General features: G+C 31.0%; 1 long non-coding RNA gene across 2 annotated transcripts; it reads right to left on the reverse strand.

Annotated features, from left to right (window-relative positions):
* Positions 1-6741: 6741 nt before the first annotated feature.
* Positions 6742-9587, reverse strand: LOC120197564. 2 transcript variants are annotated; one of them, XR_005523281.1, is made up of 6 exons: positions 9411-9587; positions 9255-9318; positions 8138-8235; positions 7396-7487; positions 6907-7049; positions 6742-6799 (listed from the first exon to the last, which is right to left on the reverse strand). It is a non-coding gene; the product is annotated as an uncharacterized LOC120197564 (long non-coding RNA). The 2 variants fall into 2 exon arrangements; XR_005523280.1 differs by lacking the exons at positions 6742-6799; positions 6907-7049 and having other exon boundaries at positions 7056-7487; positions 9411-9582.
* Positions 9588-14710: the final 5123 nt, after the last annotated feature.

Consider the following 14710-nt stretch of genomic DNA (forward strand, 5'->3'; position numbering starts at 1 on the left):
ATTTCGTCAAAAACAAACAATTTTTCAAGATTTTTCTTTAAATTTTGAAATTTAAAAAAAATCAAAAATAAGTAATATTTTTTATTTAATTGTGTTGTTTTCATAAAAACTATATTATGATATTATTAAAAAAAAGGTTTTCAAAACATGCCCATTAGGATATGGTTTAGAGAACCTTGAATTATTGAGGACTCATTTGAGTTTTGGGATTGATTATGCATACATGTGTTTCAAATTGCAGGTGACATTCCTTATTTCGATTTCCTTTAATCATGTCAAATCCTAAACGACCTAGGTCATCTTCGAGTCGATCAAACCAAAACTGTCCTCTCGTTCCTCAACCTCCTAATCCCGTTCCTCCTCTACCTTCATCTCTATTAGGGTCTTGTTTTAACATGCCTGAGCATCGTAGAGACGAATTGTACTCTAGGTACAGAAACTCTTTCCAAACTTATAGAATCCGTGAAGAGAGTATTCCTTTGCTTCAAGCTATGGTTGACATTGATTTCGAATACCTTCCGATTCTTAAAACTTGGAAGTTTGATAAATTGTTTAAGCTTAAACCTATCGTCTATCAACAATTGGTCCGTATTTTCTATTCCAATGCGGTGTGTATTCAAAATGAAACTCAATGTGGAACTATAACCATTAGATCCTATCTTTTAGGCCAATATATTAATATTGACCCCGAGACTATAGCTTTCTGATTTGGGTTAGATGATAATGGTGTATATAATGAAAGTGAAAATGTGGAATATCCCTATGTTCCAAACTCAAGTGTTAGTACTCTACGATCTCATCATGATCGTTTTCTCCATTTGATGATCTCTTGGTGGTTTAGACCATCCGGAGGTAGGTACTCCACACTTCGTGCTAGGGATTTATGGTGGATGTATTGTCTTAAAAATAAAATCAAATAAATCTGCCCCACATTATATTCAGTCAACTAGTGGACATCATAAACATTGTTCCTTCAAAACATGTTGAAACATTGATTTATGGATGTCTTCTTAGTAACCTCTTTATCACACTTGGTCTAGACGTTTCTATTGACAATCATATCCCACTTAAAAATCAAATCAATCTCACATCCTTGAAGAAAGCGGATTTGAAACAAGACGAGGTTACCGGCCAATGGGTTTTTAGACCCGGAAAGCAAACTCCGGGAGCTAGTTCCTCACGAGCTGCTCCTAGCTCCTCTCGTGCTCTTCCTCCTCCTCCAGCTCTGGCTGATGACGATGATCCTGAATTTCAACAACTTATGCAAGACATCGATGATCACGTACCTGATGACGAGCCTACACTGAAACCAGCTCCACAAGAATAACAAATGCCTCTGTATTTTTGTTCGTTTTTGGAGACATTTGATTTACGGTATGCGTCCATGGATTCGCGCTTCACATTCATTGAATCCCAGCTCTCTTCCTTGGGAGCTCGACAACAAGATATGAATGATCATTTGGATGCACTCTCGCTTGAGATGAGAGCTCGTTACCCTCCTCCTCCTCCCGATCCTTCAATGGATGAATAGACTTATCTTTCATTGTTTTTGGGTTGAACTTGCATTGTTAAAACATTTTGGATTTACTTTCTTTGATCGTTGGATGATTGTTTGATATTTTATATATATTTTGGTTTATTAAAACATATGCATCATTTATTTATTTTTTTAGTTGCAATATGACCAATTTACCATTTCACATTTTTCTTATGAATATTAATTATGAAACTAATGGCTAACTCTCTTTTGATTATGATCTTAGCAGCTTAAGCTCTATATATATATAGATATTTAATCAATTGGCTATGTTTTTCAAAACCTTGTTCAAATCGATTTTAAGTCTTTTTGATTTAACAAAAAGGGGGAGAAATGTTAAGTGTGTTAATTTTGTCAAAATGTTGTTTTCAAAGGGGGAAGTGTTATAGTAAGGGGGAGTAATTTTTCTAAATTTAAATTGATTCAAATTTTTAGAAAATCTTAAAATAACACAAATGTTTTGTTATATCAAAAAGGGGGAGATTGTTGAAAACATTTTTGTATTTCGATATAACAAATTAGTTTAAATAAATTTTAAGATTTTACAAATGATTTTCTAAATATATTCGATTCAATTAATCGAATATCAAATTATTACTCCAAGACTTTTAAGATCAATTTCAAACCTTACTAAATGTGTAAAATTGTATTTTATACTTAATATATTTTTGAAATAATTTTCACAAAGTATTTTTGAACCAAAAATCAAGCCTAAAATCAATTTTTCAGAGTGATGCACCGATGCACCAATCCATGCATCGATGCACCATGAATTAATTGAACATCGAATGCATTTCATGCATCGATGCACATTCCATGCACCGATACATTGAGGATTTTATGAAAACATCGAATGCATTTGATGCATCGATGCACCAGCCATGCATCGATGCACTCTGGCTATTTTGAAACATCGAATGCACTTGATGCATCGATGCACTCTTAGTGCACCAATACACTTGATGCATCGATGCACTCTTAGTGCACCAATGCACTAAGGGTCCAACTGTCAAAATATTTGAATTTTACACTGATGCACCAATGCACCATGGGTATGCATCGATGCACTGACGCTCCCAACTGTTTTAATTAATTGTTTTCACTCTTAAACGACTATATTGACTCCACTAATCATCCCCAACGTTCATAAGTGATTCAATGTGTATTTAAGCAAGCTTAGAAGCCATTGATCAATAACAAGAAACATCAAGCAACTAGAATCAAGAGAGAATCAAATGGAAAGCATCAAACCTCAAGTTTGAGCATTTCAAGCCTATTTTTCATTTAATTTTCATTTTGCTTTCAAGAACACTTATTGTGCTCAATTGTATTTATTCTTGAGTGTTCTTTTCTTTGTTCTAGAATTCTGCAAACAATCTACCTTGTGAGGATTTCCTTGTAAGTTTGCAAATTTGTATTGTTCTCTTTGGGAGAGAGTGTTCTCAAGAATTTGGGGTATAATTCTTGAAGGATTGTAAGGTTACTCTTTGTCCTCAAAAGAAAGACAAATTAGTGAATTTGTGGAAAATCCTTAGTGTGGATAGCTAAGGTAGTGGACGTAGAATTTGGTTAAGAAAGTCGAACCACTCTAAATAGCTGTGCAATTTCTTTCAATTTTCTGTAAAAGCTTCCACCAAAATTTTTATTGCCAATTCACCCCCCTCTTGGCCGATTCCGTCAATCGATTAACTCAACATATGTCGAATCATAATTTCTTGTAACTTAGTTAACAATGATAAATTGCTAAATGTCACTCATTGTATGTAATATTAGAATTGTTCTAATAATTACTACTAACGTTACAAGAACCTACAGGGTCACACCCTAGGATTGAAATGAGCAAAGATGTACAATTTGTTGTATGTTACTAAAATATATCTATAGTTAAGATATGTATATTTGATATCTATATGATTTTAATTATCCCGAATATAGTAAGTAAGCATTAAAAGAATGTAATTTAGATTACAACTCTTTTAATTGATATATATAATTCAAAATAATTAAATAAGTTTTTAAATAAACATTAAAGATTGTAATTTAGATTATAAGTCTTTATTGTATATTTAATTTGAATTAATTAAATAATATTTTATTTACTAATTCGAAATAACTTTAAAAACCCTAATATGTTAGGGTAATTGATATATTTAAAAGAGGGCAAGGTCTTACAGCCGTTTTGCACTTCAGTCGTTTTCTCAAAACAGATTTTGGGAAAAAGAAAACTTTGCTCTCAATCAGGTGAACTAAGTAGAGGTCGAGACGTGTTTTCGTGGAGGCTTTTGATTCGAACAGTTCGTGATCACCACTTCTCGTTGTTGTCATTGCCATTTTTTCAAGGAACCCGTTGTAAGTATTCACATCCCTTCCTCCTAATTTTAGTTTTACGTACTTGGATCGCTGGTGAGACCGCCGATTTTTGTTTCCGCTGCACCATGGGGTGCGCCGACGGTCCCAACAGTCGTATCGCAACAACTTGTACGATCCAAATTTGGGTTAAATTATTGGTTGATGCGATATGTATGAGATGCATGTTCTAGTTTTATCATTTTCGGCAAATATGCATGATATCATTGTTCGAATCGATAACCGCAACGATTAATATGTGAATTTGTTAATCTTTTTTTTCAATCGATTTGTTGCTGCTAGGATTTTATGAAATCCATATGTCAATCGTTGACATGATGTTCCATGGGAGTGCGATAGCAGATCACGTTTGGCAGTGGAACAATGGTTGTTCCGATGCAGAAAATCTTCAGGATTGAAAATTCCAAAAGCACGATTTTGTTGATAAGTTTTATCAAATCGTGAAGTTTTTCCATCGAAACAGAAGTATTGTTTTTTTAACAATACAAATTGAATGCCCATATTAATATTTTTTCACAAAGGCGTAAGAACGTGTATATATATATGATATGTTTGTTTTGCACAGTGTTTGACATGCATGGTTTTAGCTCTTGTTTAATTTACAATGGTTTAATTTGAAATACGGTATGTGAGTCGTGTCTTTCTATATCTCTGTTGTATTTCTCTTCTCATCTTACTCTCTCGTATGTAAAACGAGTTTCTTTTAAAATTATAAACCTATGAAGATTCACAAGGAGAAGAAGAATGGAGAGAAGATATCTAGAGAGCAGTCTTAGGCTTTAGGGTTTTTGGTTCTCCCATTGGTTTGGGATGGGCTACCTTAGTCATTGTTTTGGGCTATAACCATTGCATCTTATTTATTGCTATATTTGTTATGTATGCAATGCATCAAATGATAAAATAAGAATGAATATTGATGAGATCAATAAGGGCCTAATATTAAAACGAACAATGATGAGATAATTACGCAAATCCTTCTTTAAAATCTAAGTTAACTTAATCGTCCAATATTTACCCTCATTAAGGCTTCGATCGATATTGTGTGGGCTTTGACAAAGCATTGGCACATAAATCTATCTTGGTTAAACGTGAAGAATAAGCAAGTGATATTCACCGGTTGATATATTGGTAATAACTTAGCTAGGTTATTCTAATAGGATTAGAAACCTAGAGGTTAAATATTTGGATAAGTCATGAAATGACTTGGACAAAAGTTGTTCACCAAAATGAGGAGTTACATGAGATGTAACTAGTAAAGTGTTACTTACCTAAATAATCACTATCCTAAAAGAAAAACCAAAGCTGATTTAGGAAATTGATGTATTATGGATCCTCACCCACTAGAAAAATTTTCTTTGAATTTTTCCGAAATTAAAACAGAGAGGGTTTTTAATTTTGAATAAAATAGTGGGAGTAATTTGTAAATAAAGTCCTATTTATAAATTTGAATTCGGTGAATTTACTTACTTTAATATTTCCATTGTTGTAGATTTAATGGCAAACAACACTTTATCTCTGCGATCACTCCTTGAGAAGGATAAACTTAACGACATAAACTTCCTTGACTGGTTTCATAATTTGAGAATTGTTCTCAAACAGGAAAGGAATGAACATGTCATTGAGGAACTTGTTCCTGATGAACCGGCACTACAAAAAATTTTGATTGTTTCAACAAAATTATTTATCACTAAAAGTACTAAATTTGTCACGATATATTTATTCTGACCAATTTTATTTGTTACCGTGTTTGTTAGAACAAGCTTTACATGTAAAGTATATTATGACAAAATTGTGTTCGTTACCATTGTATAGTATTTATTGTAACAATAAAATTTTGTTACTATAATTAACTTATTACAATAAAATATTTATCACAATCAATTAACTATTGCATCACGAGAAGTACATTTTGTCATAAATAACTTATATTTAAACATTAAATATAAAAAAATTTTGTGACGAAAATACATTAAACATCAAATATAGAAGTTTTTTGTGACGAAAATACATCAAGGAACAAAAATTATTTTGTCACAATTGTTATTTCGTCACTAAATGTAAGTTATAGAGACAACATATTTGTAAAATAAAATAATTATTTTATCAAAAAAAGTAAATTTTGTCACAATTAACTTAAATTATAACATCAAACAAAAAAAAGGTTTTCATGACAAAAAACATATTACAACAAAATTGTTATTTTCTTACTACTTTTATTTCGTCACTAAATATTTTTTATAATTTTTTATTGTGACTAAATAATTTGTTACAATTTGATATTGTGAAAAAACATTATGTCACAAATTTTTATAATGAGAAATTAATATTTGTTATAAATTGTTATTTTTATTAAATAAATTTGTCACAATTTTTTATTTTGACAAAATATTATGACGATATAAATTTTGACATAACTTTTTAATTTGATTAAAACTTAATGTGTTATTGTGACTAAATCATTTTGTTACAATTTGTTATTGGAAAATAATATTACTTGTCATAATTTTTAATATTTAGAAATTAATATTTGTTATACATTATTATTTTGTTTAAATAAATTTATCAAAATTTTTTACTTTGACAAAAATATTTTGACTATATAAATTTGACATAATTTTTTATTTTAACTAAATTTAATTTGTTATTTTATCTAAATAAATTATCATAATTTTTTGATGTTACAAAATAGCATTTTATTTAAATTTGTTATTATAACTAAAATAATTTGTTATGATAACTAAAAACATATTTTAAAATCTTATAGCAATAAAACTAATATTAAATAACATTAAAATAAACATAAAATGTTTATAATAAATTTGCTAAAAAAATAAAGTTTTCCCTATAAATAAAAGTAAATTAAAATCCACCATGGATCCATAAATTCTTCAGCACCTACATGTAAAGAAAATAAAAGTTAAATTATATTAAGTTTTTCATAAATATTTTTAAAAAATAACATGAAATATATTTTATTATTAAAAATTAAATTATAATATTACCTTGAATATTCAAGCAGATGTATACATCTCCAAATCTTTGAAACGTTGTTGGTAACAATTACCTTTTTTAGATTCGTAACAGAAATCACCGGTACGAACCAATTCAATGGACAGTTTCAGAACTTTTGCTTAAAGCTATCTGACTACGGACAATAATAAGGAAAAAACATATTTAAGAGTTATGCCTCTGTCGTTCAGATGGAGCAAGTATTAGTTAAGGCATAGCTTAATATAAACACAAAAATATCTTTCTTAGAACCTTGCTTGCTGGAATTGTTTTGGTATAAGCAATTTAAAATCCCATATATATACTTAAGATCGAGAGCAGGTTAAAGTTCCTATGAGCTTAAAGATACTGATGAACAATACAGTAAAGGTCCTATTCAATACATTACTTTCTCCAATCCTGATAAGGCAACAAGAAGAAAACAAAACCACACACAAAAAGAACCAAAATAAAATGTGAAAGTACGTTTGTGACATAGATACCTCTAAAGTTTTCAGTACATGCTCAGGTGCTATGGTTCGTTTCTCCTCTCTGTTACAAACATTGGACTCTGATGAAATGAGATTAATAAACTCTGTAAAAGGGTTAAAGTTATTATTAGTTCCAAGTTCCAACAAACAAGAAACTAATACTTCCAATTATATTATGGTTTGGGACAGTAAAAACCCAAGGATGTAAAGGAATTAGGAGGCATATTGATGGTGCATAAATTTTCTAAACAAGATTCTAACAAGAAAAAGCTTTTTTCACCAAAATTTTCAATGAAGCAACGAATAGACTGAGTATAACCATATGAGACTGAACTGCCAAATAGCACCGACAGTAAGGTTAGGTCAAGTACTTGTTCTTACAAGAGAACAATCCTGACAATCGTACTACTTATCGAGTACTGCTGTACAGCTGTAAATGTGCTAGCTACGGAAAAGGTCTCTAACCCAGCTTGACTAGCCATTAGGACATGTAGTGAAAAATAAATATTACCCAGTAGAAGAGTATTCCCTTCATTCATCACATGCCTTTAAGTACTAATATTTACTAAATGAATTGACACTAACATGCAAAGGCATAGCTCTTTAATATCATAAGATGTCAGGCAACCAAACAGTGGGAAAGTGATCACTAAAACAGGAGTTAAAAACTGATGAATTTGGCTGTAGAAACCAAGTATCAATACGTTACTTTAAATAGATTGAAAAGAAAGAAAGATCAAACTTATTATCTAACCTACACAACACTCAATCAAATTATCAAAAGATCTTGAGTATCTCTCGCAACACATACATCTGGCGGTAACATCTCCTTTATAATTTTCGTCATAGTTGCTGAAAAATAAATATTATATAATTGTCATTCACAAAGAAATAAAACAAATCCAAACCAAATCACAGAGGTGAAAAATCCCTGAGCAGACACTATATAAGAAAGTGTAATTTGCATGCGCACAAAAAAGTATTTCAGCTATTTTAGACAAATATTTGACACCCTCGTGTCAAAAAGTAAAATCGAATCAGAATCATAAATTGCTACAAAAGTGAATCATGTAGAGTGTTTAAAAATATTATAGCCCTGTTATTAGCTTATAAGCTCCATTTCACCAAGTAAAAAAGCTTCCCAGGGACAGCAAATACATCAACCCATACAAGGCATAATTGTCCAAACACTTGCTACCCTTGCCAATTATTATTCTATGTGCAACATAGGAATAAATTGTTTTCTTATACAATATTTATCATCCATTCTCAAAGACATCACAGACCTCAACCAGTGCAATGGAATCCCTCTCATAAAAGCTCTAAACAAGAACATCTCTCTTGGAGTTTGAAAACAAAAGACACCTGTACGTATAAATAATTTATAATATATAATAATAAATGGACACTTATATAAACAACCCACAACATTTTCAAACATCTTTGACAGACAAAGAAAAAGATAGCTCCTCGGGAAAAGCTTGAAACTCTCACAATACAAAGCGAATCAACGACAAGATAATGTTTGAACACAAATTTATGCTTTATATCATAAGAGATTTCGTCTCGTTGTGCTTACCTTAACACCATCAAATTCAAGTTTATGCAAACTTTCATCCTTTGGTAGCTTACTCAGAAATAACCGTAATTAACTTTCAATGGCAACTAATTCACTCATTTACTAATATTCGAAACATAAGTTGACATAGATAATCCAGAACCCTAAATTCAAGTACCACTAGCAAATTAAAGTCTTGAGATTGAGAAGTTTTAGAGAACAGAGAATCCAAATAATTTCAAAATACCAAATAATTTCAAATAGATAAGATAAATATTATGACAAGAAAGCAGACGAAACGTGAAAATTTAACCTTTGGTAAGCGAAGCGTCCTCCTTCGACTTCCCTACGATATCCATTGGCTCCATCTTTTAATTCTTCAGAACAAAAAAAAAAAATCAAAACCAAACAGAGAATAAACATATCTAAAACGTGCGTGCGAGGAGACCGAGGGAGAGAATCGACTTACCGAGTTAAGAAGTCGGGGCGTGATATCCCTACGGAGATAAAAACGGTGAACGAGTCAAGCGAGTCTTGATCCGAGTCGAGTGGGGATTCAAGGGGAAGGACATGGTTGATTTATGGAGTTCTACCGATAAAGGCAAAGGATGGGGGCTTCACGAATAAAAGAGGAACCTCTCAACCCCAGTCGATTAGGGCAAAAAAGAATTAACAAAAAAATTAGGAAAAGAAAAACGAACTTTCAGTTGTTCGAGCGTGAAATAAACACGCTAGCTTTAGGCGACTCAGAAAGATACGCGGAAAAAGTGGAAGCTGTGCCTAGGTGCGTGTTTAGAAAATCCGTTTTATAGCGCGTGGATAGAAGTGGTTTTAGCTTTCCCTTTAATCCCCCCTTCTTTTTTATGTTTGCTTACTTGTATCTTGATCCATGAGTAGAATAGAACCTTGTTAACAGAAATTTTGACGAAATCATAATTATTTAGATCGATTAGATCATTATATTTTTAGTTCCAAGGATTCTATCATTATTCATTAGTCTCACAGAATGATATTATTGAAAAAGTTAATAACTCAAATTTTTTTATAATATTTATTTTTAATTATATAATAGGTCGGATCACGATTAGAGATAGGTATGGGTCCGGTTTCTGATCAATCCGACCCAATCCAAAACTTTTATACCTCCACTCGAAACTCGACCTAACTCGGGTTTAGAGTAATTCCACCCGACTCGAAATCCGAACTAACTAGAAATAATATAAAATTATTAACTTTTATTTAATAAATAGGGACTTAATTGAAGAAAAAAAAATATAAAGAGGGGTACTCTTGCAATTATCCATAAATATATAAAATATTTCTATATTATTTTCCAGATCGGATCAGGTCAGATATTTTTACCCTAAATTCGAACCCGACCTGACCCAAACATATTCTCTAAAAAATTCGATCCGACCTGACTCAAACCTAACTTTTTTTCAAAAAAACCTAACCTGGTCGAATTAGGTCAAATCGAAACCCGTCGAATTTGATTACTTTGACCATTCCTAATCTCGAATTTTATTATCTAATGTGATAATTTTCATAATGATTAAAATATATAACTACAAAAATAATTGATTACAAAAAAATTTATTTTATTATCTAATGTGATATTTTTTTCTATAAAAATAACTATAAATTATAATTACAAAACTTATCAATATAACTTATTGAAACAAAAAAGTGGAGAAAATATTTATCACAATATATGTCATCACTATAATTAAAATTTATAACTATAAGTATAATTTGTCACAAAAATGTGAATACCATTATTTTTTGTGAATACTATTATTCTTTGTGACAATGATTTTTTGTAATAATTATAAACACTATAATTACGAAAAATTGTTACTATATGATTTTTTGACACAACTAATATGGAGAAAAATCTTTATGACAATATATTTTGTTACTATATAACATTTTTGACACTAGAAAATAAGGAGAAATGGTTCTGATAGTATAATTTTTCATAATGATTAAAATATATAAGTACAAAAATATTTTATTACAAAAAACTTGAATTTTATTATTTGATGTGATAATTTTTCTATAACAATAACTATAAATTATAATTATAAAAGTTGTCAATATAACTTCTGAAACAAAAAAATTGAGAAAAAAATAGTTATGACAATATATGCTATCATTATAGTTAAAATTTATAACTACAAATATAATTTGTCAAAAAACGTGAATAACATTATTTTTTGTGACAATATTTTTTGTAATAACTATTAACACTTATAGTTAAAAGAATTTGTTACTACATGACTTTTTTGGCGCTAAAAAAATATGGAGGGAAATCTTTGTGACAATATATTTTGTCACTATAATTAAAACATATAACGACAAAAATTGTTTTTTACTAAAATCTTGAATCTCATTATTTGTTGTGACAATTTTTTTGTGACAATTTTTTTGTAACAATAATTATAGCTTATAGTAACAAAACATGTTACTATATGATTTTGTTTTTGTACAAAAAATTGGAAATAATCATTTGTGACTATACATTTTGTCACTATAATTAAAATATATAATTACAAACAAAATTTGTCACAACAAATCTAAATCTCATTATTTGTTGTGACAATTTTTTCTGTCATAGTTACTAAAACCTTTAGTTACAAATTTTGTCACTATATGTCTTTAATTTGGTGCCAAAAAAATGGAGGGAAACATTTGTGACAAAAATTCATAATAAAATTTATTTTGTCACCGTATGTTACACATGTTTACTAATTATGACAAATTATTATGACGATTTTAACTTTTGTCATAATTGTATATCTTTTTTAAATTTAATGCGATGATTATTTATTTTGTCACCAAAAAGCTACTAATAATGACAAAAATAATTTTAACAAAATTAAATTTGTCACAATAGTAGAAATTTCTTGTAGTGCGGCTAATGCTTCAAGATCTGACAAAGACAAATTCAAGAAACATATGGATGATATGTTAGATATAGTATGTCTAATTCTTGTCACCATGACTCTTGAGCTTCTGAAGCAACATGAGGACATGGTTGCATATGAGATGATTCAAAATCTCAAATAAATATATGAAGGGCAAGCACGTCAAGAGAGATATGAAACCTCTAAAGCTCTATTTCAATGAAAAATGAAAGAGGTAACTCCTATAGGAGCTCATGTCATCAAGATGATGGGCTACATCCAAACGTTGGAAAAGCTGGGATTTCTTCTCAAAGATGAATTGGCTACTGATGTTATCCTGCAATCGTTGTCAGATAGCTTTAGCCAATTTGTCCTTAATTTCAACATGAATGAAATTAACAAGACTTTACCACAATTACTTGACATGTTACGAACTGCTGAAAGTAACATGAAAAAGGTTGGACCTAAACCCATTATGATGGTCCATAAGGACAAAGAAAAGGGAAAGAAAAAGGTAGTGGCAAAGTATAAGGGCAATGGTAAGGCCAAACCAAAAGGGAAAAATGCATTGAAACCCAAAGGGGTAGTTAGCAAGGAAGGAAAATGTTTCCATTGCGATAAGACCAGACACTGGAAGAGAAACTGCCTTGTTTACCTTGAAGAGGTCAAGAAGGCAAAAGCAAACAAAACGTTTGTTTCAGGTATTTATGTTATTGATGTTAATTTGTCAACATCTACTTCTTGGGTATTAGATACCAGTTGTGGTCCTCATATTTGTACTTTTGCATAGGGACTACAAAAGAGAAGGAATCTTGCTAAAGGAGATGTAGACCTACGAGTGGGAAATGGAGCAAGAGTTGCTGCATTAGCTATAGGGACATATGTTTTAACTTTTCCTAGTAGACTTGATTTAAATTTAGAGTATTGTTATTTTGTGCCTATTTTGACTAAGAACATTATTTATATTTCTTGTTTGGACAAGATTGGTTTTGAGATTATTATTATGAATAATTGTTGTTCTTTTTATTTCAATAGTATTTTTTATGGTTCGACACAATTGGTTAATGGTCTTTATTTTTTGGATCAAGAAAGAACCATTTATAACATAAATACTAAGAGATAAAAACAAATGACTCGAATCAAACTTATCTTTGCATTATCGTTTAGGCCATATAAGTGAGAAACGCATATCAAAACTCCATAAAGATGGATTATTAGATTCATTTGTTTTCGAACAATATGATGTATGTGAATCTTGCTTGTTGGGAAAAATGACTAAAGGTCCTTTTAATAGTAAATGTGAGTGAGCAAGTGATTTATTGGGGTTAATACATAGTGATGTATGTGGACCAATGAATACACAAGCCAGAGGTGGATTCCATTACTTCATTACTTTCACCGATGACTTCTGTCGATATGGGTATATTTATCTTATGCGCCATAAATATGAAGCCCTTGAAAAGTTTAAGGAATTTAAAAATGAAGTACAAAATCAACTAGGCAAGAGTATTAAGACACTTTGATCAGATCGAGGTGGAGAATACTTTAGCATAGAGTTTGATGAACTCTTGAAAGAATGTGGGATTGTCTCACAACTTACACCACCTGATATACCACAGTGGAATGGAGTTTCTGAAAGAAGGAATCGGACATTGTTAGACATGGTTCGATCGATGATGAGTCATAGTCATCTTTTGACTTTTTTTTGGGGGACATGAACTTAAAACATTCACTTTCACACTAAATCGTGTTCCATCTAAATCGGTTCAAAAGACACAATACGAGATATAGACTGGGAAGCGTCCTAGTATGTTTTTTATGAAGATTTAGGGTTGTGAAGCTTATATAAAACATCAGATGTCTACAAAGCTCGAACCTAAATCTTATAAGTGTATATTTGTTGGATATCCTAAAGAAACTAAGGGATACTATTTCTTCAACCCTAATGAGAACAAAGTGTTTGTTGCTCGAACATGAATTTTTCTTGAAAGAGAATTTCTCTCAAAGAAAGGAAAGGGTAAAAATATTGAACTTGGAGAAGTTCAAGAACAGCAGATCAATGAACCTGAAGTTGAGCATGTTTCACAAGTTGTTGAGGAATAATTAACAGATTTAAAAACACAACCACTGCGCAGATCCACAAGAGAACGCCGTGCACCTGAGAGATTTGGATTTCTCGTTACTGCGCATGGAGATGTTCTTCTTATGGATCAAGATGAGCCTAGGACTTATCAAGAGGAAGTGTCTAGCCCAGACTATGAGAAATGGCTTGAAGGCATGAGATCTGAGATGGATTCTATGTCAGTAAACCAATTGTGTATTTTGGTTGAACCACCTAAAGGGGTCAAACCTATAGGGTGTAAATAGGTTTTCAAGAAGAAAACCAACATTGATGGTAATGTACAAACATACAAGGGGCGATTAGTCGCTAAAGGTTCGACAAGTTCATGGTGTAGACTATAATGAAACATTCTTCCCTGTAGCTATGTTTAAGTCCATCCAGATCTTGCTTGTAATAGTTGCATTCCATGATTATGAAATCTAGCAAATGGATGTCAAAACCTCTTTTCTTAATGGAAAACTTGAAGAGGATGTATATATGGCACAACCAGAAGGTTTTGTCATTCCATGAAATACTAGAAAGGTTTGTAAGCTACTGAGGTCTATTTATGGACTAAAGAAAGCTTCTCTAAGCTAGAATATTTGTTTCAATGATGCAATCAAAGAGTTTGGTTTTATCAAAAATAAAGATAAACCTTGTGTTTATAATAAGGCTAGTGGGATCATTGTGTCTTTCCTAATCTTGCATGTAGACGACATACTCATCATAGGAAATGATATACCTACTTTACAGTCTATTAAG

The sequence above is a fragment of the Hibiscus syriacus genome, unplaced genomic scaffold (assembly GCF_006381635.1).
Source record: "Hibiscus syriacus cultivar Baekdansim isolate YM2019G1 unplaced genomic scaffold, ASM638163v2 tig00117048_pilon, whole genome shotgun sequence".
Classification (NCBI taxonomy): Eukaryota; Viridiplantae; Streptophyta; class Magnoliopsida; order Malvales; family Malvaceae; genus Hibiscus; species Hibiscus syriacus.